Below are 19,527 nucleotides of genomic sequence, written 5' to 3' on the forward strand. Positions count from 1 at the left end.
CTCCTGCTGTCCCAGCTACTCGGGAGGCTGAGGTCCGACGAGCGCGGACCCAAGCCAGCCCGGGCAAGAAAAGCCCAGGAGACTCATACTCCACTTTAACCAACCAAAAGCCAACGTGGAACTGTTGATACAATGAGGTGACATTTGACCAAGGAGCTCTAAGGAGCAAACTGACTTAGGATGGATGACCCAAGTCTTGGGAAAACAGCCAAAGTGCTAACGCTTGGTGGCCCACACCTGTAATTCTAGCTACTCAAACTGAAATCTGAGGATCACAGTCCACAACCAGCGCAAGCAGGAACGTCCATGAGACTCATACACCCAATTAATCCTGGTGGAGCCGTTACTCAAAATGGTAGAGTGTTAGCCTTGAACAGAGAGTTCAGCCACAGTGCCTAGACCCTGAGTTCAAGTCCCAGGAGTGACAAAAAAGAGAGAGAATGGATATTAAAGGACAAATAACCTTCCTTTTCCTGTATCTGGAGGAGGGAAAAGGGAGGAAAATTCCTCAGCGGGTAAAATTTTTCCCAAAAAGTCGAAAATGGATTAGGTATATCTTTTGATTTCTTGAAAGGCAATGTGCTACATACCTGTATGTTCCTATGGCAGTTATATATGTTGCCCAGGACACTCTTTGAGGAAGAACTTTTTAACTCCCCATCTACAGGGTAGTTGTCAGTTTCATCAGGTTGATTTAATCAGCAGCCAATATTAAACCTTTCCAGAGGCACTAAGAAAGCAGGGCTGAACCACTACTGCCCACCATGGGCCATTGATATATAGACCCTGTCCACTCCAGAGCTCCTAACTGTGCCCACCAAACACTTGGTTGGATCTTTATTCAAATTTGACATCTTCCTCTTGCTAGTTTTGCTTCCTCTCAATCTTGTACCTCAAGTTATGACTCCACATCTGTTAATAAGAACTCTGCCTGCAAGAGTTAGTACTAAAATAGGATGTGGAAACAGGCCTAAAAGGTAGGGTTGGGAAACAGAATTATGGGGACTTGAAGCGTAGCGGGCTCCTAACATAAAGGTGATTTCTAGTCAGGGTAATGAACTGGGTGGAAGGGAATGTGGTACCAGATATTGAAGTGAAGAGGCTGTAACTTCTCAGCCATCTCTGTGCCTTGCTGGGTAGAAGGGGCTTTCTACCCACCTCTGAAAATCCTAGAGATGAAGCCAATTCATTGAATTGCACATGTCCTACTATTCAGTCTTAGGAGAGCTTTTTGCTATACTGGCTTCTGTTTCCCCTAAATGGTTTGATTTGCTGGCCTCTAATTATCTCCCTGAATGGGAAGTTCTGGTACCTGAGCTACTTTCCAGAGAAGGTCTGTTTTGGCTGTAAGAGTTCCACCCAAACATGTGATTTTTGTCTTTAAAAGTTTTGTATAAGCTTTGTTCTGGGCTGCAGGTCTTTGAGACAGGAGTCTACCTGAAACACAGGCTCTTCAATAAAGACCCCCAATTCAACCTCTCAAAATGTGGCTTCTTTGTTTTCTCTCAACTGAGTTACCTTACAACAATATGAGGGTGCCTGCTTTCACAGCATATATGCTAGGAGAAGGGAGAAATCTGACTTGGAGACCTATGTAGAAGAGCTGTAATGAAAGGCTATCCTAGAGGAGACAAAAGAAAATAATGGCCGGCGGTGGTGGTGCACGCCAGCAATCAACGAGGAGGATGAGGCAGGAGGATCACAAGTTCAAAACTAGCCTGGGGTACACCCTAAATGGGCTGGGAGTTTGGCCTAGTGATAGAGTGCTTGCCTAGCATGCACGAAGACCCAGGTTCGATTCCTTGCTACCACATACATAGAAAAAAAAGCCAGAAATGGTGCTGAGGCTCAAGTGGTAGAGCCTTGAGAAAGCCCAAGGACAATCTCAGGCCCTGAGCTCAAGCCCAGGATTGGCAAAAGAAAGAAAGACAGACAGACAGACAGACAGACAGACAGACAGACAGACAGAAAGAAAGAAAGAAAGAAAACAGCTGAGGATGGGTAATAGGAACTGAAAATCAAGTGAGAAAGCCACAGTGTCTTTTTGGTATACCCAAAGTTGCTGTCATCTGCAAGGAGAAAACTGAACAGACTAGAATTTGAGTGGCTGAGTTTTACTATGAAAGAGGCTGAAATCTAAGGATCGCAGTATGAAGCCAGTCCATAAGACTCATCTCCAGTTAGCTAAAAAAAAAAAAAAAAAAAAAGCCTTAAGTGGATGTGTGGTTCAACTGATAGAGCACCAGCCTTGAGCAAGGAGCTCAAGGACAGTACTTCAGGCCCTGAGTTCAAGCTTCAGGATTGGCTAAAGTCTCCAAATATCACATCTGCTGTACCAAAGTTAGGACCCTGGTTGAGAAACCTAGCACCATGATACCTGGAGATGATGCTCTTGAAATGGTTAATTCTCCAGGCTCTTCTAAGTGCCTGCAATGCAGCTCACTCCACTAAATGCTATCACTATGCCATGCCAAAAGATGTACAAGTTTCTTCTTGCCCCAATACCTCTTCCCTTACACTTAGTTTTTCCCCCCAGTAAGCCTACAATTACCACCTAGTTTGCAAAGGTGCTGTGCCTAGTGATAGAGATGATGGTGAGTATGCATGTGTAAGACTGAATTCAAAGGATACTTAAGAGGGGGCAGAACACAAAATTGGACATGGAAAATTATATTGCTTTGGGGGCATTTCCCTGAAATATAAGATTTAACATCCTGTGAGAATCCTCAATAATCGTGAGCTTCTATAAGTGTTGAAAAGGCAATGACTCATTAAATAAATACCCAAAAGGGGTAGTGGTAAGTCCTCTTCCTAGGACTATGGACAGAAATTGTTAGAGCACTATTATATAAGAACTGCAGGGTGCCAGTGGCTAATGCCTATAATCATAACTACTCAAAAGGCTGAGATCTGGGAATCATGTTTTCAAAGCCACCACAGGCAGGAAAGTCCATGAGACTGTCTCTAATTAACCATCAAAAAGCCAGAAGTAACTTTGTGGTAAAGGGCTAGCCTTGAGCAAAACTACTAAGGACAGTGCCTAGGCCCTGAGTTCAAGTCCCAGGACTGGCATACACATACACAAAAATTAAAGTACTGTTATTGTAAGCGTCCTTTTGAAAGATGTTTTGGCTCAACAGAAGATCAACTGCCATAAACTGCCACTTACATCCAAGCCAGAAAGAGGAGTTATTATAACCTAACTACTGATTGGTGCAAACACAATCCTTAATTTGCATAATGGCCTATATCCTGATTAGTTTAACCTGAGGAGACAGTTGTGATTGGTGCAGACACCCTTGTCCTGCCCCTCCTTCCGGCTATATAAGCAGACTGTTGGAGATCCTGAGCAAAACTTAGAGAAGTAGTGGGGGCAAGAAGTGGCTGGCAGCAAAGAATATATGTAAGCATCAGACAGCTGCTACACATAAGACTTAGGTCATCTGTGCTTTAAAGAGGTATAACTTAAGGCCTTGCGCCCTGTGCTAACTATCCTAGCTGTTCCTGACTTCAGACTAAAACCTGAGGCCCCAAACATGGTGTTATCATCACCCTAGCTGCTATTGCCGTTACCCTTCCTGCAAATGCCACAAGGGATCAGGTTCTGAAGGAGCAGAAGGACCCTAGTTAGCTGGTTTGTGAAAGTAGAACAGGTAGGTGGGACACAAAAGAAGGCTCAGGGAAGTGGGTATGCCAGAGGGGATATATTATGTACTTTGTTTTGAGGGAGTTCCAGAGGACACACCATTTACCAACACCACAAGGGCTCCACTGGTGCAAAAATGAGCAATGCTTACAAAAAAAAAAGTCACATATCCCTCAGCACATCAATGGACAGCCCTTAATTAACTAATAGCCATGAGAATAATAGCCCCAAAACAATAGAGGCCAGGTGACCCTGTTTAATTACCAGGTGCCAGGAAATAACAATTATAACCTATAAGGAGGTCTGGTCCACAGGGAGTTTCTGAAATGGCTCCTAGAACATGATGTGCTTAGGTCAGAAATGACAGTGAGCAAATTCTTATGCTAGAGAAAAAAAAGGTAGGGGGAGATGCTAAGAACTGTTAATTCCCATGATTCTTTAGCTTGGGCACCTGAGTCAGTTTGTAAACCTGGAACATACTTGCTGCAGATATCCTCACAAGAAAGATCCTTGCTACACCTCAGCAATTATAAATGGTAATGAATACCATGTCCTTACCCAAAGGCTTAATTCGCCTTTGACCTTCATCTGACATTTTAGTAAAGGCCGAGCAACATCAAAACAGCAGGTCAAACCCTTATGCAGTGATTAAACCTAAAATAACTTTCAGGGGCCAGAAGTTTGGCCTAGTGGTAGAGTGCTTGCCCAACATACACAAAGACCCGGGTTCGATTCCTCAGTGCCACATACATAGAAAAAGCCTAAAGTGGTACTATGGCTTAAGTGGTAGAGCTCTAACCTTGAGAAAGCCCAAAGACAATGCTCAGGCCCTGAGCTCAAGACGGGGACTGACAGAAAGAAAAAAAGAAAAGAAAAGAACTTTCAATAATCAAATTGCTTAAAAGGTAAATATCCCCTGGCTTCAGCGAGGTTTTTTTTGTTTTTGTTTTTTTTTAGTGTCAAGTGGGAGGACGTGTCAAGCCTCAGAAAGGAATGCCCTACCCCATCTTAATGTTTGATAAGTTTAGTAAATGAATGTCCGGTAAGTGGGTGAGTGCAGAGGGAAGCTATTTATATTTCATGGGAAAAGAGGTTTGTCTTCCAAATGCCATATAATTATTTTTATTCTTTGTGTATTTAACCCATCCTAAAAAGAGATTATAATTAAACTGACACCACAATATTTTCTTTCCTGAATAAAATTCACTTTTATAAAGTACTAGGTAGGTGGTTATGGGTGGTTCACACCTATAATCCTAGCTACTCAAAAGACTGAGATCTGAGGATCATGGTTCAAAGCCAGCCCACGCAGAAAAGTCCTGGTGAGACTCTTCTTTCCAATTAACCATTCAAAAACTGCAAGTGGTGCTGTGGTTCAAGTGGTAGAGTGCTAGCCTTGAGCACAAAGAGATTCAGGGACAGTGCCCAGACCCTGAGTTTAAGCCCCACAACAATCAATCAAGTAGTAGGTGTAATGTTAACCGAGGAAGGCCCCATGCAGACTTCCACCTCCCACCTCCTCTCCAGCCCCAGGTGCAGACACTTCCCCCTCCTGTAAAAGCCTCCACCCAGTATCTGTGTTACCTAGTCAATGGGAACACCTGGAGACTGGCATGTTCCCTTTTCTGAAGTCACATCCCAGATCACCCAGGTCACACCTCCTCCTGCCCCCTCCTTACTTAAATTTGAACCCTGTCAAGGGTCAGCCCTTCCTGGACCCTCACTGCAGACTGGTCAGCAGTTTGCTCTCTTTTCTGCCTGAACCATGTGTGGGTTTACTCTTGGTGAACGTTACACTAGGTATTTGAAGAGAAATTATGGACTTTCTACAATCTTATTTTAATTAAGTTTTCTTTCTTTCTTGTAAGATCACAATGTAATTTATGGGATTTGTGTGTGTGTGTGTGCCAGTTCTAGGGCTTAAACTCAGGGCCTGGGCACTGTCCCTGAGCTTCTTTTGCTCAAGGCTAGCACTCTACCACTTGAGTCACAGCAACACTTTTGGCTTTTTCTGTTTATATGTACTGAGGAATTAAACCCAGGGCTTCGTGAATGCTAGGCAAGCTCTCTACTACTAAGTCACCTTCCCAGCTCCTCTATGAGACTTTTATCTCAAATTAACCACCCAAAAGCCAGAAGTGGAGCTGTGGCTCAAGTGGTGTAGAGCACTAGTTTTGAGGAAAAAGAGGAGAGAAGAATGGGAAGAGAACGCTCAGGGACAGTGTCCAGAGTCTCTGAGTTCAAGCCCTAGAACTGCCATACACACACCTTCCCTGCCCCCAAGTTTATCTACTACTTGTTTGTTTTGTCAATCCTGGAGCTTGTTTTCTGGGCCTGGGCTCCATCCCTGAGTTTCTTTTGTTCAAGTCTACCACTCTACCACTTGAGCCACAGAAGCACTTCTGGCCTTTTTTTTTGAGTAGTTTATTGGAGTCTCACACACTTTTCTGCCCTGCCTGGCTTCAAACTGTGATCCTCATATCTCAGCTTCCTGAGTAGCTAGGATTACAGGCATGAGCCACAGGAGCCTGCCTTTGAGTCTGTCTCTTGCTATAAATTTATAATAAACAATGTGTGATAGGGCAAGCATGAACCTTCTGTTGTACTTTATGAAGGTCTTGCTTAATTATGACCTTTGCATTTCCACATATACTTAGGGATCAGCTGGTAAAATTTTATTTAAAAGCTGTAAGTCGCTTATTCTGTGTTGTCTTTCCTAGTCTCTGGAATATGGTCTGGCCTCATGACTTATTTTTTTCCTGGAAAAATGTAGTAAAAGATAGAAAAGGGGGGCCGGGAGTTTGGCGTGGTGGTAGAGTGCTTGCCTAGCATGCACGAAGACCCGGGTTTGATTCCTGGGTACCACATACAGAGAAAAAAGCTGGAAGTGGTGCTGAGCCTTGAGAAAGTCCAAGGACAGTGCTCAGACCCTGAGTCCAAGCCCAGGACTGGCAAAAAAAAAAAAAAGATAGAAAATGTACTAATAACCTTCCATGTTTTTAATTTTTAAAAATATTTTTCTTGCCTAGGCCCTGAGTTCTAGCTCCAGGACTGGAGTGTATATATATATCTATATATATAGATATATATATAGATATATATATACATTTTTTTTCTCTTACAGCTGGGTGCTCATACCTATAATCAGGAGGCTAAGATCTGAGGATTGCACTTCAAAGCCAGCTCAGGCAGGAAAGTCTATGAGATTCTTTTCTTGAAATAACCACCAGAAAACCAGAAGTGGAACTGTAGCTCAAAGAGGAGCACACTAGCCTTGAGCAAAACAGTTCAGGGACTGTGCCCAGGCCCTGAGTTCAAGTCCCAGGACAGAAAAAAAATGTGTTTTTTATACACGTCTTGCATCCTGCAGAATTTCTTCCAGTTTATATTGCATTTTTACCACTTCCTTACCTATCCCTCCTTTTTTTTTGTGGCTGAGGCTGGTCTGGAATTTGCTATGCAGTCCATCCTGATCTAACTCATAATCCTCCTGTCTGAGCCTCCAGAATACTAGTTACAGGCATGTACCACCATGCCCAGCCTTTTTCTTTTTAAATTGTAAGCTCATAGTTAATTGTAAGCTTGTATTTAACTTTATTTTTAAGCACTTTTTTTTGGGGGGGGGGCGGCGGTACTGGGGCTTGAACTCGGGGCCTGGGCACTATCTTTGAATTTTCTCAAGGTTAGCACTCCATGACCTGAGCCATAGCACCACTTCTGGCTTTTTCTGTGTATGTAGTACTGAAAAATTGAACCCAGGACTTTATGCATGCTAGGCGAGCACTCTACTACTAGGCCATGCTCCTGGCCCTTTAAGTACAATTTTTAAACAAGGGCTGAAGGACCTCATGGTAGGCAGAATGACGCTTTACTAATGATGTTCGTGTTGTGTTGTATGTATGTACCACATACATACAAAAAAGCCGGAATGGTGCTGAGGCTCAAGTGGTAGAGCTCTAGCCTTGAGAAAGTCCAAGGACAGTGCTCAAGCCCTGAGCTCAAGCCCAAGACTGGCAAAAACAAAACAAAACAAACAAACAAAAAAAAAAAACAAAAAAAAAACCTAAGTTTTTTTTTTTTTTTAGTGGTAGAGGTCATGTAAAGAGGGGTTACAGTTATATAAGGTAATGAGTACTTTTTTTTTTTTTTGCCAGTCCTGGGCCTTGAACACAGGGCCTGAGCACTGTCCTTGGGCTCTCCTTAAAGTTAGTGCTCTACTATGTGAGCCACAGCACCACTTCCAGTTTTTTTTTTCTATGTGGTACCGAGGAATCAAACCCAGGTCTTTGTACATGCAAGGTAAGCACTCTACCATAAGGCCAAATTCCCAGCCCATTTTGCTTTTGTTTCTCACACTCAGAAGTACTCCAAACCTGGGTTCACCTCAAACAATGCCTTGGGGAAATGGACAGTTAGGGGTGTGTGTGTGTGTGTGTGTGTGTGTGTGTGTGTGTGTGTGTGTGTGTCTTACCAATACCAGGACTTGAATTCAGTGTCTTGTGCTCAGTGTTTTTTCCTTACATCTGATGCTCTACCACTTAAGTCATGCTGGTCAGTTGGATATAGAGTCCTGAAGACTTCTTTGACTTTCTTGGCTTTGAACTGAAATCCTTATATTTTAGCCTAGGATTTTATTATAGGTTTACAGCATATAAAGTTCAGTATATTATGTAGATTTTAGTAGTTAGCATTATAGGCTTGGGCCACCATCAAGGAGTTGGGAAATATTAATTTAAAGAACTTCAAAATAAACATAGATTCAGTTCCAAAATTTGTATGAGAGCTGGTTAATAAGTTAGGGGCTGGGAGTTTGAGCTAGTTGTAGAGTGCTTGCCTAGCATGCACAAAGGCCCGGGTTCGATTCCTCGGTACCACATACATAGAAAAAGCTGGAAGTGATAATGTGGCGCAAGTGGTAGAGCTCTAGCCTTGAGAAAGCCCAAGGATGGCGTTCAGGTACTGAGTTCCAGCCCTAGGACTTGTAAAAACAAAATAAAGTGGGGCCGGGAGTTTGGCCTAGTGGTAGAGTGCTTGCCTAGCATGCACAAAGACCCAGGTTCAATTCCTTGGTACCACATACATAGAAAAAAAAGCTGAAAGTGGTGCTGAAGCTCAAGTGGTAGAGCTCTAACCTTGAGAAAGTCCAAGGACAGTGCTCAGGCACTGAGCTCAAGCCCAGGACTGGCAAATATGTATATTATATATATATATAATAAAAAAATAGTTAGGAAACTTTTATGAGTAGATAAGAAACAATTAGATATAATATTTATATGTATTATATATTTGAATATTACTCTGCCATAAAGAAAAATTAACTCCTATCATTAGCAAGGAAATGGATGGAATTGGAGAGCATTTCGAGCTGAGAAGCCAAGCTAAGAAAGGCTAGCAGTGTGCTTTTGAACCAGTGGTTCAAAAATAAAATGAAAATGTAAAAAATCAAAACTCAAAACCTTTCTGGCAAGCCAAGGTTGCCTAGGCATAGTATTTCTTGTGTCCCATCTGTATGTGGAATGGTCTCTCTGCAGCCTTATTGTCCAGTGCTGGGCCAGGTAGTCCTCCAGGTCACCCAGTAGCTCCGCTTCCTTTCCCTCTTCCTCACTTATTTCATCTTTCTTTCCTGGTCTGAGGTTTCCACTTCATTCTTGGCTTCATCAGGTCTTATTTGCTTGTCTGGTGCTCATCTTATGGGGGCCCAGTTGCGAGGGATCTTATGAATATTTTATTTCACTTATTTAATTTTTGTCGGTCATTGGTCTTGAACTCTGGGCCTGGGAGCTGTTCTTGAGCACTTCAGTTCAAGGCTACTGCTCTACCAGTTGAGCTGCAGTACCACTTTTGGTTTTATAGTGGTTAATTGGAGATAAGAGTCTCATGGACTTTAGTGCTCTGGCTGGCTTTGAACCGTGATCCTCAGATCTCAGCTTCCCAAGTAGCTAGGATTACAGGTGTGAGCCACTAGCACCAGGCTCCTATGAATATTTTTAGCTGACATCCAGAATAATTTCAGAATCTTCCCTAGCCTTTTAGGTTGCAAAACTGACTCCCAAATATTATATATGTATATATATACATATATATGCATATCAATTGTAGGGCTTGAACTCAAGGCCTGAGTGCTGTCCCTGATCTTTAACACTCAAGTCAAGAGCTCTACAACTTTGAGCCACAGAGCCACTTCCAGTTTTCTGATGGCTAATTGGAGATAGCCCAAACTGGCTTCAAATCACAATCCTTCTGAATAGTTAGGACTATGGGCATGAGCCAACATCGTCCAGCTTCCCAAATAATTTTTGAATCTGTCCTTTCCTCTCTTTCTCCATGCCTTTAGATCAGTCTCAGCTCTCTATTTGCACCTTCCTGCCAGGTTTCTATCTAGCTCTTCCCACTCTGCTCCATCCTTTTTGTTGCCATGCCAGTGGTTTTTGTAACATTCCTGCAAGTAGCATCCTCACTCCCATATAAACCCTGCAAGTTTGCCCCCGTGTCTCTGATTTACACTTTAAATCTACCAAACAGTGTATAATTCTCCCAAGGACCTGTGTTATTTCACATCCTTGGAAGCTTTTTCATACTTATTCCTTGGCTCAGAATATTCTTTTCTGGCCTCTGTTCTCCACTGTTACTTAAGAACTCCTTAATTTAAATACCTAGCTCAACCTTTATGATGAAACTTCATTGTCTATTTCCACTTGTGACCACACTTTAATCCGCTGTAATTAACCATTTGTTGGAGCCCCTGTACTGTCCAGGGTCTGAAAAATTAGTGATTTCACCCTGAAGACACTAATATTCTTAGTAGAAGACTTCACTGAAAATGGGGTGGGTTTGGTTATGCCTTTTTCCAGTTCCTATGATACTTACTCTTATTATAAAGTTCTACACCAGATGTTGGGTCTGTTGTGTAAAAGGGTATAGTTACATATTTATTTTTATACTGTCTACTCTATTATGAGATAATTTTTTGAACTGCCCAGTATCTAGTGCTTTGCACCAGGAAAGTGACAATGAAAGTCTTAACAGAAGTTTTCTGCTGTAGCTCGTGAATGTGTCAGCCCATAAAACACATCTAAGATATGCAAACTACTTAAAAATCATCAGCTACTTGTTAAATAACTTAAATTGTAAGACTAAAAAGTTGCTAACGACCATGTTTTCTAGCCAAAAGCATATGCATTAATATTTGGCCAATTAATCAACAATCTAAAGGGGAAAAATTAAGGAAAGGAGTTGAGTTTTGGCCTTTTAATCAGCTGAGTGTAAATACTATCTAAGTTTCATCTGTCCAGAGGATTTTTGTAACAAGTGATGCATAATCCTCAACTGCTTTTAAGACTCTCATCAATAGGTGGCGCTCACAGCATATCATTGATTACTCTTCAAACGCTTTTTAAGAGAATGACTTGAAGACACCCTCCTTGCACTCATGGTATAGACTGAACCTAAAGTCCGAAACCTTATGACAATAAGGAAGGGAGGCAGGGAGGAAAATAGGACGGACGGACGGAAGGAAGGAACGAACGAACGAACGAACGGACGAACGAATGAACAGAGGGAGGGATGGGGGAAAGGAAGAAAGGTTAAAATTTGTTTTTGCACTAGGAGCTGATGCCTGTAATCCTAGTTACTCAGGAGGCTGAAATCTGAGGATTGCAATTCAAAGCCAGCCCAGGCACTAAGGACCAAGACCTTGAGACTCTTATCTCCAACTAATCACTAGAAAACCAGAAGTGGTGTTGGGGCTCAAGGGGTAGTGAGGTAGCCTTGAGCTGAAGAGCTCAGAGACAGTGCCCAGGCCTAGAGTCCAAGCCCCACAGCGCGCGCCCGTGCGCGCGCACACACACACACACACACACACACACACAGAGTCAGAAGTGAAGCTGTGGCTCAAGTAGTAGAGCACTAGCCTTGAGAAAATAGCTCAGAGAGAAGAGACAGAGAGAGAGAGAGACAGAGAGACAGAGACAAAGAAACAGAGACAGAGACAGGCTCAGAGACAGCACTATAACCCTGAGTTCAAGCTTTAGGCATAAAATAAATAAATTTGTTTTTATCCAGTTCTGTTGTACAAAAGGGATTTGGGCAAGTTCTTTGTATATATAAACTTCCAGCCAAAAAAGAAGTTAGAACTTAGCAGAATGTAAAGAGTTGGTTGATCAGTTTTGCGCTAGTAAAACCCAGGGCCTGGGCACTATTCCTTAGTTCTATCACTTGAGACTGGGACCCTATCAGTTGAGACACAGCTCTACTTCTGTTTGGTGGGAGAGGAGGTTGGTGTTTTTGCTTTTTTGTTTGTTTGTTTGGTGTTTTTTTAACCGTTAATTGGATATAAGTGTCTCCTGAGCTGGGTGCCAGCCAGTAATCCTAACTACTCAAGGGAAGGAGATAAGGATGATCATGGTTCAAATAACCACCAAACAGCCAGGAGTACAGCAACAGCTAAAGTGGTAGAGCGTTAGCCTTGTAAAGCTCAGGAATAGCATCCTGGCCCTGAGTTCAAGTCCCAGGACTGGCACACACACACACACACACACACACACACACACACACACACACACACTCTTTGTTTGGGCCATCTTCAAACCACAATGCTCAGATCTCAATTTCCTGTATAGCTAGGATTACAGGTATGAGGCCACAGCACTTGACATCAGTGTTGGGTCTTTAGTGGGTGTTGGTAGTGAGGATATAGGCTTTGGAACTGGTGGATCTACAGTTACATACAATGGGATTGATTAATAGTCCTTTGGCTTCATTTTTTCCCCTGATTTTAAAAAATTTTAATTTTAGGTGTGACGTACATATGTCAACTAATGAGTTCATTTCTTTTTAGACAACATTCTCCTTTGCTTCATTATTTGCCAGTCCTGGGCCTTGAAATCAGGCCCTGAGCACTGTCCTTGGGTTTTATCAAGGCTAGAGCTCTACCACTTGAGCCACAGCACCAGTTCTGGCTTTTTTCTATGTATATGGTACAGAGGAATCAAACCCAGGTCTTCGTGCATGCTAGGCAAGCACTCTACCACTAGGCCAAATCCCCGGCCCCCTTTATTTTTAAAGCATGTTTGTTGAGCCAATACTATGCGGCAGGCACTGGGCTAGCCATTTCTATGAATTCCCTGATGTAGTGATAATACCAATGCTGTGAGGGAGGAGCTGGCCATAACAAGTCCTCCCTCAAAGCCACACACCCTCCTTTAGATGCCCTTGTCTTGTCATCCCAACCAAACTCATTGCCAAGGCATGCCGTACTTATCTTCTACACCTTCCACCCACTTTTCTACTCTTCACAGTAGCTTCTACCCCATTATTTCATCAAAATAGTCTCCATGGTAACATGAGACTGCCGTGTTTTTTCTTGTAATCTTACAATACTCTGTCTTGCTTTCTACCTCTAGGCAGCATCTCTTTAATTTTTGATTTATTGTTATTTGTTTTTCTTCTTGGCTAATATGTGCCTTTCAAAGTTTAGTCCTAAATTTGGTGCTGGGGATTGGACCCTTGACCTTGTATGTATACATGACTAGAAACTTAGCACTCAGGAAACTGAGGAAACTGAGGCAGAATGATCTCAAGTTCAAAGCCAGTTAGGCTTACCTAGTGAAACTCCATGTAACGGAGGGAGGGAGGGAGAGAGGGAGAGGGAGAGGGAGAGGGAGAGGGAGAGGGAGGGAGAGAGAGAGAGAGAGAGAGAGAGAGAGAGAGAGAGAGAGAGAGAGAGAGAGAGAGAGAGAGAGAGAGAGAAAGAGAGAGAGAAAGAAAAGGGGAGAAAGGAAGAAAGGGAGAAAGGGAGTAAAAGGGAGAGAGAGGAAAGAAAAGAAGCCAGGTACTTGTGGCTCACATCTATAGTCCTAGCTACTCGGGAGGCTGAGATCCAAGAATCATAATTCAAATGTGACTCCATCAGGATAGTCCATGTGCCTCTTGTTTTGGTCATTCTTAGGATTTGAACTCAGGGTCTGAGCACTGTCCGTAAGCTTTTTTGCTCTAGACTCGTGCCTTACCAGCTTGAGCCACAACTCCCCTTCCGTTTTCTGGTGATTCATTGGAGATAAGTTTCACAGGCTGGCTTTGAACCATGATCCTAGATCTCAGTCTCCTGAGTAACTAGGACTACAGGTATGAGCTACCAGCAGTTAGCTACCGTGTCTTCTCTATTAACACTCTTCTACAACATCCCTGATTTATGCCTATTGGGAAATATACTAGAAGCCTAATTCAAGTGAGCTCCCTTCCCCAAAACATCACTCTCCAGCCACTTGATGGATTTAGTAATAAGAGAGACAAGAAGTAGAATGGGAACGGAAAGGATTTGCTCCGTGGGAAACAACTGGCCAGTGTGGGGCCAAATCAGTTGGACTCAGCACAGAGGCAGTTTTCTTCCAAGTGAACGCTGAGTGCATAGAGGGCCTGGCCTGTGCTGCCCTGCTTCTTGTAGCATCCTGTGTTCTGGAATAGGAGCGGCAGGTCACTCCTGCTCAGTGACTAGACAATGGTGTCTGCATCCCGGGGCGTGTTCCATCTCTGCAGGTCGGAACTGGCATTCTTCCCTTCTGCCCACCTGAGTCACTGACAAAGAGCCTGGAAGATTCCTCAGCGTACTACCACTCTGAGCTACAGCACTACATTTTAGGTTTTCTGATGTTTAATTGGAGCTAAGAGTGTCATTAGACTTTTCTGCCTGTGGCTGGCCTTGAACCTCAGATTTTAGCCCCCTGAGTAGCCAGAATTACAGGAAGGATTCATCTCCCTTTCATAAGAGAAAAGTTCATTAGGAAACAGCTGGTTCATGCCCAGGTTTAAGAGTGAGGAATGAAATATCAGCAGCTGTGAACAGAGCTAAGAAACTAACAAGAGCTGCTGAAGGGCCTGGGGATTAGTAACCGCTAGAAGCCATTAGCATCCTGAGACTACAGGAGAAGAGACTGGAGAGGCACCAAGAACACAGGAAGATCTGGATCAAGGAGAGGAGCGGGCAGCAAGACTCCAGCCCCATCATTCATGGGAACCAGTACTGAGTCCTCTCCCCTCTGCTCCATCTTCTGCTTCCACTTCCCAAACCCAAATGGAGGCAGAGGACAAAGGAGCCTAGTAAGGCAACTGTGGACATCATCCTGAGAAATTAAATCATCAAATATCACAAGGACAGTGGCTCATGCCTGTAATCATAGCTACTCAGAAGATCTGAGGATGGCTGTTCAAAGCCAGCCCGGGCACTAAAACTCTGTGAGACTCTTATGTTCAATTAACCACCAGAAAACCATAAGCGGTTCTGTGGCTCAAGGGGTAGGGGGGTAGCCATGAGCTGAAGAGCTCAGGGAAAACATCCAAGCCCAGAGTTCAAGTCCCACAATCACCCCCCCCACCCCTGGCCATCACCACGAAAAAAAAATCATCAGACCAAAAGTCCAGTGCTGAGATTTAAAGCTTAGTCTTCCGGGACCCATAGTGTGGCCTGGTGGTAGAGTGCTTGCTTAGCATGCATGAAGTCCTTTGTTTGATTTCTCAGTACCACAACCACAGGAAAAGCCAGAAGTGGTGCTGTGGCTCAAGTGGCAGAGCATTAGCACTGAGAAGGCTCAAGGACAGGGCCCAGGCCCTGAGCCCCAGGACTGACAAAAAAAAAAAAAAAAAGCTGAGTCTGATACAACTCTGCTGCCCCTCTTGCTGTCTAGTATCAAGAATAAGAGTTTGAGATGAGATGAACAAGGGAATTTAGGTGCAGCTCCCAAACCAGCCATATCTGGACAAGGCTACTAGAAATGTTTCGTGTGGAGTTTTGACATGTGATCTAGGTCAGCCTCACCTCACAATGTAACCCAGGCTAGCCTTGAATTCTCTGTCTTCCTGTTTAGCCTCTCTCGAAGGCTGGGATTACAGTGATGCACTGCAATGCCTGGTTTACACTAGATATTTTTATTGACAAACTTTTTGATTCAGGCTTAAGTGTGTGTGTGTGTGTGTGTGTGTGTGTGTGTGTGTGTGTCCCCAAGTAATGCTACAAAATGTTTTAGATTTTGAAACCTGACTTCCTTCTTTCAACTCAACCATGGAAACTTCTTTACTCATAAAACACCATATAAATTTTATATTGGGCCAGGAGGTTTGCCTAGAGACGGTAGAGTGCTTTCCTAGCATGCATGAAGACCCATATTTGATTCCTTGGTACTGCATATACATAGAAAAAGCCGGAAATGGTGCTTGGGTTCAAGTGGTAGAGCTCTAGCCTTGAGAGAAAACCCAAGGACAGCACTCAAACCCTGAATTCAAGCCTCAGGACTGCAAAAACAAACGACACTTTATATTGTTTGAAACCTATTTCAGAAGTAACTGGCATGAGCAATGGGGCTTGAAATGAGTGGTGAAGATAAATGTTATAGAGGATGGATCTGACAGGCAGATCAAGCAAAAGCCTACTCCAGTGGCATGAGACAGGGAGACAGTTGGGGAAAAAGAGGAAGAGGAGGCAGATGATGGAGATGAAATGAGCTGACTTAGAAGAGACTCAAACGGGTGTGAAATATATAGGCTGTTTTTTTCAAACAGTATAGAAGGTTTTTGGAGTAAACAGATTTTTAATTAAAAACTAGGGGTGCAAGATGAGGGTTTGGGAAACATTTGAAAGCTATCACCAATCATTTGATAGCTTTTGAAGACTTAGAGCAGACAGCCAACCTCAGTAGCTCCATCCTAGCAGAGAACAAGATCTGAAGCCATTCAGGGCAGAAAAAAATCCATGACACTCCATCTCAACCAATGGCTTAGCACAGCAGCACACACCTGTCATTCCAGTGAGAGAGGGGGATCATTATTCAAAGCTACACTAAGGCATAAAGTCTAGTATGAACCTGTCTCAAATATAACCAACACAGCATGGTATCAGTGGCTCACGCCTGTAATCCTTGCTACTCAGGAGGCTGAGATCTGAGGATCCCAGTTCAAAACCAGCTTGCCTAGGAAAGTTCTTAGAATTTGATCTCCAATTAACTGTTGTAAGGGAACTCAGTCATGAGAAACAGAGAAGCCACATTTTGAGAGGTTGAACCAGCATCTGCAGGTAGACTCCTATCTCAAAGACCTGAAGCCCAGAACATAGGTAGTATGATGCTTTAAAAGACAAAAACCACATGCTTGGGGTAGAGACTAAACATTAACTAAAGCAGACTTATGGGAAGTAGCTCAGGTACCAACAGAACTTTCCATCTAGGGAGATAATCAGAGGCAAGCAAATCAGATCATTTAGAGGAAACTGAAGGCCAGAATAGCAAAAGCTCTCCTAAGGTTTTAGCATGACAGTGCCTAGGCCCTGACTTTCTAATAGAGTACTTGCCTTGCATGCACAAAGATCCGGGTTCCATTTCTCAGTACCACATAAAGCACTAGCCTTGAGGAAAGCCCAAGGACTGTGCTCAGTCCTTGAGTTCAGCCCCAAGACTGGCAAAACAAAAACAAAAACAAAAGAACCGAGAGTAGCCACTACCAGTCTATTAAATAAAGTAGAGGGAAAGATGGTGAGCGTATTTTACACAATCCTCTGCTTGGGCTGTTAACTCGTTCATGTTTGTAATTGAGGCTTCCTCAGGCTGAGCTTGGCTCTCCCAAGACACTGAAAGCTTTTTGTTTTTGTTTTCTGGGAAGAATAAGAATCCAATTCAGTTCAAACACACCAACAAATGAATGAAAAAAAGCACCCTTGGATCGTAATCCATTTGCAGAACAAAGATAAGCACCTCAACAAGCAAGAATATTTTTTTTTTCTTTTTAAGTTGTTTATTGTGACTTTTTAAAAAGCTGTGTATGTGAGGAGTGTCAGGGCTGTGTTGAGAAAGAAACTGGGAAAACCTTAAGAGAAGCAGGAGTTTGCCTCCTGGGATTCCTCTGTGAGGCAGATCTCAGGAATTAAAGACCCAGGACTAAAGCAATCCAGTAAATTTAGAGTCTAGTTACAGTGTATCCTGCTGTCTCCCAGCTGTGCTGGGCTAGGTATCTCTTCCTTTCTGAAAGCAAAATAAGTGTCTGGCTTCAGTGCCTGTAGGAAATAACACAGTATGTATTTTATTTCTGTCAAAGGTATATAATGTTCTCCAGGTTTTTCCTTTTTTCTTTTTTTTTTTTTCTCCTTTTCTAGATGCTGCAAAGAAACAGGAAGAGGCTGTCCACCCAAAGAGGGAGGTGCTTGCCAAGAGCTCAAGAATCTTCTGATTTCAGATTCAAATGTGAAGCTAATCTGAGATTTCAAAGGATACAAGGAGGAAAGTCCTGGGGCTTGAACCGGGTCTGGGTGCTGGCCCTGAGTTGCTGAGCCATTGGTGCCTGGCTTGGCTTACTTGTTTTGTATCACGTGGAGAGAAGCAGGTTCGCTTCTGCCTCCACCACTCCACACCTGGCCTGCTGCACCCTACAGGAACTGGAATAAGGGGGGATTCTTTGGATTCCTCTATAGAATGTGCAAAGGTAGTTGGGCACTAGTGGCTCACACCTGTAATCCACTCCTAACTACTCAGGAGGCTGAGATCTGAGGACCAGAGCACTCCTGCTCAAGGCTAACACTCCACCACCTGAACCACAGTACCACTTCTGGCTATTTCTATTTTTTCTCTCCAATTTTCCTGCCCTGGCTAAGGTTGGACCCCAATTCTCAGATCTCAGCCTCCTGAGTAGCTGATATTACAGGCATGAGATAGGCCCCTGGCTCTTTTTTTTTTTTTTTAAATCTTTATCATGATTTCATTGGAGAAATTGGATCAGTGTCCTATAGAGTTTTCCATACTGATTTTATCTTCCTTAGACTCCTATAAATTTCCTATAAATTTGTAGTTATAAGGTGCAATCAGATTTCAACATTTTTTTTGATACTCATACTTTTTTTTTTTTTTTTTTTTTTGCCAGTTGTGGGCTTGAGCTCAGGGCCTGAGCACTGTCTTTGGACTTTCTCAAAGCTAGAGTTCTACCACTTGAGCCTCAGCACCACTTCGTGCATGCTAGGCAAACACTCTACCACTAGGCCAAACTCCCAGCCCCTGATACTCATACTTTTTTTTTTTTTTTGCCAGTCCTGGGCTTGAGCTCAGGGCCTGAGCACTGTCTTTGGACTTTCTCAACGCTAGAGCTCTACCACTTGAGCCTCAGCACCACTTCTGGCTTTTTTCTATGTATGTGGTACTGAGGAATTGAACCCGGGTATTCATGCATGCTAGGCAAGCACTCTACCACTAGATCAAGCTCCCAGTCCCCTGATACTCATACTTTTTGATGATCTCCTCCACCGGGAACTGCCTGTCTCTTTTCTTTTGTAATATTAGTATCTATATGTGATCACAACACATTAACTATTAAGAAACAAAAGCCGGCCGGGAGTTTGGCCCAGTGGTTAAAGTGCTTGCCTAGCATGCATGAAGACCCGGGTTCGATTTCTGGGTACCACATACATAGAAAAAAGCCAGAAGTGGTGCTGAGGCTCAAGTGGTAGAGCTCTAGCCTTGAGAAAGTCCAAGGACAGTGCTCAGGCCCTGAGCTCAAGCCCAGGACTGGCAAAAAAAAAAAAAAAAAGAAACAAAAGCCATGCATTAATGGTGTATACCTGTAATCCTAGCCACCTGGGAGGCTGAGATCTGAAAAATCACAGTTCTAAACCAGCCTGGACAGAAAAGTTTGTGACACCTTTATCTGCAATTAATACCAAAAAGCTAGAAGTGGAGCTGTGGCTCAAATGGCAGAGTGCTAACCTTGAGAAGGGGAAAAATGCTTATGGAGAGAACCCTGACTTCAAGCCCCCGGATAGGAAAAAAAGAAAAAAAGAGGCCGGGAGTTTGGTCTCGTGGTAGAGTACTTGCCTAGCACACACAAAGACCCAGGTTCAATTCCTCAGTTCCATATGC

At 43.3% G+C, this 19,527-nt stretch overlaps 1 long non-coding RNA gene across 2 annotated transcripts; it reads left to right on the forward strand.

Annotated features, from left to right (window-relative positions):
* The first annotated feature begins 3,342 nt into the window (after positions 1–3,342).
* LOC150061723 (uncharacterized) lies at positions 3,343–17,896 on the forward strand. 2 transcript variants are annotated; one of them, XR_016535848.1, is made up of 4 exons: positions 3,343–3,403; positions 3,499–3,653; positions 4,604–4,688; positions 17,778–17,896. It is a non-coding gene; the product is annotated as an uncharacterized LOC150061723 (long non-coding RNA). The 2 variants fall into 2 exon arrangements; XR_016535847.1 differs by having other exon boundaries at positions 3,349–3,653.
* The last annotated feature ends 1,631 nt before the right edge of the window (positions 17,897–19,527 follow it).

Source organism: Megascapheus bottae, chromosome 6 (assembly GCF_031878675.1).
Source record: "Megascapheus bottae isolate mThoBot1 chromosome 6, mThoBot2.hap1, whole genome shotgun sequence".
In the NCBI taxonomy this organism is placed as follows: domain Eukaryota; kingdom Metazoa; phylum Chordata; class Mammalia; order Rodentia; family Geomyidae; genus Megascapheus; species Megascapheus bottae.